The following is a 4153-nucleotide window of genomic DNA, read 5'->3' as shown; positions in this document are numbered from 1 at the left end:
AAAGAAAAACTCCCTCATTGGTACACAATCCCCCCATGCACCTCCCCAAACCCCACCCCCTACCCCCAAATATAATCCACTCTGCAACCCTCATTGCATACTCCTACGATAAAAATAATGCCCTAAAATACGATACTTTTAGACTATTCTCTCCCCCATAGACTTCAATGCCGTATCCTTGGCCCTCTCTGGGCTCCATCTCAGCTCCATATGAACACCTAAATGCCCTTTTTCCTTTCCTCAGACCTACAGTGCCATTATATACTCGTGGCTGTAAAGAGGACCACAGAAACAGACCTTTATTCTTTCAACTATATTTTCAAATGTCAGGCTGTAACTACGAGTTCCCAAAACAAAGATGTCCACTCTTTACCTGCCTCTTGTTTCAGTTTGTAGTCTCTCCCCTGAGAGAACCTGAATTCTCCTGAATACAGGGTGAAAGGTAGAGAATCACAGGAAATATTAGGAAGAGAGAAGGAGTGAGTAAGATTTCAAAAGACACCCTATCACAACAGAGTTATGTTGTTCTTTGGGAAGATGGAGAATATTTCTCTGAAAAGGATATGAGACTGTTCTTTAAAATGAGTAGGTGTACAGTGGAAAAAAAAAAGTAAAAGAGGATCAAATATCAGAGCAACATTTTTGGCATTAGCTGTAAACAAAATTAACCCAAACCTACTTTCTATGTTTTTCCATCACAAAATAGTTTAGAATTTAAGAATTGCATTTAGAACCTCATAGAAAGTGAAGGTTCAGTATCATCAACCAAATAAAATGTTTGCCATGAATAGGAAAGTTGACCATATGCCACTATATTTTGCGTGGTTAAATGTCAATTTGGGACTTACATTCTTTCCCTTACTTTAAAATTGAAAAAAACTGAAAGGCTTTATTTAAGAAAAATAAAACTGGGTAAGGTCCCAAAGCAGAGGTCAAATACAAAGTTCAGAACTTTATTTTTCCTTTCCTTTTGTGGAAAATGCCTCTATGACTAGAAGCTTCCATTAGAATAATTGAGTAATGGAATATTGCAGAGTGAATGAAAAAAGATCTCAAACAATGCTGCTGCTTCCACAGGAGATGCTTCTAGACGTGAGTTACGTAACTGGTTTGATCAAACGTCTTGTTAAGGAAACATGGAACCATAATAAGCAAAAGCCTTTCTTTTTAATCATCCATCAACATAAAATTTCCTACGGCAAATTTGTATTACAAATTGTGTCACCACATGCATAACCTCCTCTGACATCAATGAGAACTGTGTGGGTGTCCACACAGTAGGGGATAGGATCCCAAAAGCATGCATTGCTTCTCCCAAGATCCGTTCTCCAAATCCTGAGCCTCGGCGTGCTCAATGAATCTGACAGGGAGTGCTACTGAAGGCTCAACTCTAAATAAATAGTTTAAAATAAAAAGTTGTATAAATATCAGTCTGTGCCAATGATGTGGTTTGAGAGGGAGTGCTATAAACACAAAGTAAATTAAATGGGATCTACTTTTGTGGGGTAAAAGGCTACTTGGGCTGGTTATTATAGAGAAAATTTTGTTGTGTGGTGCGACAGCACGTACCCATGTGGCTAACCTACAACTGGTAGAAGAAACAAATCCCACCCATACCTAGGAGCAGTGCCGCAGCCAGACCACAATTCCTATGAGGGATGAACTTAATTTGCTGAAAATGAAGGCCAGTCTCTGTTGCAGCTCATTAGCTGGTTACAGACACACTGCGAGAGAAGAAAGTGGAATTTAGCCGATGTTCCAACTTCTCCATGTGCTGTGAATAAAACAGACTATTGTTTTTTTGATAAAGAAGTATTGTTTTGAATGTGCAGAGTGGCTAAGGGAAGCCAGCAGAATTTTTTGGCCAAATATAGTCTCTTGCTCACTCCTAAAAATCCTAGCTTTCAAATTAGGAGCTGAAGTCATTGAACAGAAAAAAAAAAGAAAGAAAGAAAAGAAAAGAAAAAGTTTACATTCCTGCTGGCTGCTGCAGCAAAGCCAAACAAATGTTTGGCTTAAAGCTCACTTACATCTCTTTCCTTAGCCTTTTCTTTAACATGGAAGCCTGAAAACTACCACTTCTTTTATCGACTCATTTAATGCCAAGTGCTGTGTGTGTTTATGTGAGGACACGCACACTCAGCAACAGCACTATAGGGTCAGTGTAGTGGTTTGAAAGCATGTGGGTCATATTTGAATTTAAAGAAACCATGGTTTTACAGCTTCTGGCATAATTTAGGTCACAGTCACAAACTGTGATTTTTTTTTTATTTTTTTTTAAGCATCATTAACCACTGAATGGACAAGGAATGTGTTATTTTCAAGTAGTTTCTTTGGTGCCAGTTCAGGCAATAAAAACCTAAGGACAGGGGTCAAGTCGTGTATGCAGTTGCCCTCCTGATGCCTTTTTTATCATAAAAACTAAGTTTTGGGGACTTAAGTCTCTAAGCTCAAGTTGGTTAACATGGAGAAATTGCATGAGTTGCTGGAGGCATGCCTCTTGACAGCCAATTTCCAGTCCGTGAGTCAGACTGGCGACCAGGATTTAAGCAGCCTGCCACACAATCACAGAACTGATTGTTCATGTTCTCAGGTGGAGCTTTCTACAATATGTCCACAGAACACCCAATATTTCGCTGCCTTATAGTTGATTTTTTTTAATGATGGTGGCATTTAAAAAAGCAAATTCTCAGTCTAAGAGTAGAAAATGAAATGGTGTCAATCAAATTATGCCTGCACACACCCACACACACCATCCCGCACCTCACCCATTATGGGACAGCTTGAGTAGACCATGATTCTTGGTATGATATAATCATACCCCGCTTTAAACGTTAATCTTTAAGGAGCTCTGGTGGCTTAGTGGTAGAAGTGGCACTGCCAACCAATGGAACATGGTTTGAAGCCACCAGCTACTCCACAGAAGAAAGATTAACTATCTTCTCCTACATGATTAACTGCCTCAGAAAACCTACTGGAGGTTCAGCTATGAGTCCTGACTTGATGACAACACCACCACCACAACAACAATGTGATGTTAATGAGGCAATTGTGTGATAACAGGCCATTCTCCATGATGCATCAGAGATGTGATAGGATAATTAGTCAGAAGCAGTTTGGAGTGAGTACAAAGGGAAGTTCCTCTAGTGTATAGCTTGTAACACCTTTTATCTCACTGGAGCTTAAAAGAGACTGAAAAGAGCTCAGAACTGGGACCACAGTTGCCACCAAAACCAAAAAGAATATATTCTGGAGACCCCAATTCCTGTGCTGTGAGGCTCCTCGACACAGAGCAAGACCAAGACAAGGGATCCTGAGCCTACATGCACTGAAGGTGAAAAAGGTCCTTTCTCCAGAACAGACAAGGAGAGCCAGCCTCTGAATTTGAACTTCTGTCCTCATAAACTGTGCAAAATGACCTTCCTGGGTTACAGAAGCATTAGATAACCAAGATACCAACTGTCTTTATAATTAAGTAACTGACATACCCAGAACCAAAGAAAAGGAAGTGAAAGAAACTCTGACCATGCTCATCTCTCTTCTCTTAGCTGGTTACCAACTGGAGACTTATTCTTCATTTTTCAAGAAGACTTCAATGTTAAAGATCAGTTATATCCAAGTGCAAATGATAGTGCTTGGAGTGCATCAGATGAGGACACTAGACAGCAATGATGCCTATGTTGTCAAACAAAGAAAGGAGGAACACTCGTCTCCATTGGTCAATCCACCTTCAAACACTAAACAAACAAGTATTTTCATCACTAATGGTAGTTGTTACACAGAAAGGAATAAAATCATTTTTTTACTATAAAATATTTACATACTGAATTTTTTTCAGTAAAACTTCAAAAAGTTACTTTGGAAGGCACAGAAATCACAAATTTTCTCTACAGATGTCATTCTTTTAAGTGCTTGCATTGCCTTTAATTGGCTTTTACCTGTCTAGGTTTAATTTATATAATTATAATTTATATCATTATAACAGTATACAATAGTGTACTGGCAGCAAAGGAAAAGCAGGAGAAATGTGCTTAGATACAAAATACATTTACTTAGATACTTTTCCTGTATCCCAGGTACAGATTCTGCCTTTGTTGTGTGTTTTAAGAAATTCCTTTTCTGTTTCTCTCTCTGTCTCTCTCTGTCCCTCTGT

Source organism: Elephantulus edwardii, unplaced genomic scaffold, assembly GCF_000299155.1.
Source record: "Elephantulus edwardii isolate Elephantulus edwardi_28Jun2011 unplaced genomic scaffold, EleEdw1.0 scaffold00043, whole genome shotgun sequence".
NCBI classification, from domain to species: domain Eukaryota; kingdom Metazoa; phylum Chordata; class Mammalia; order Macroscelidea; family Macroscelididae; genus Elephantulus; species Elephantulus edwardii.
Note: the sequence above shows the minus strand (reverse complement) of the source record.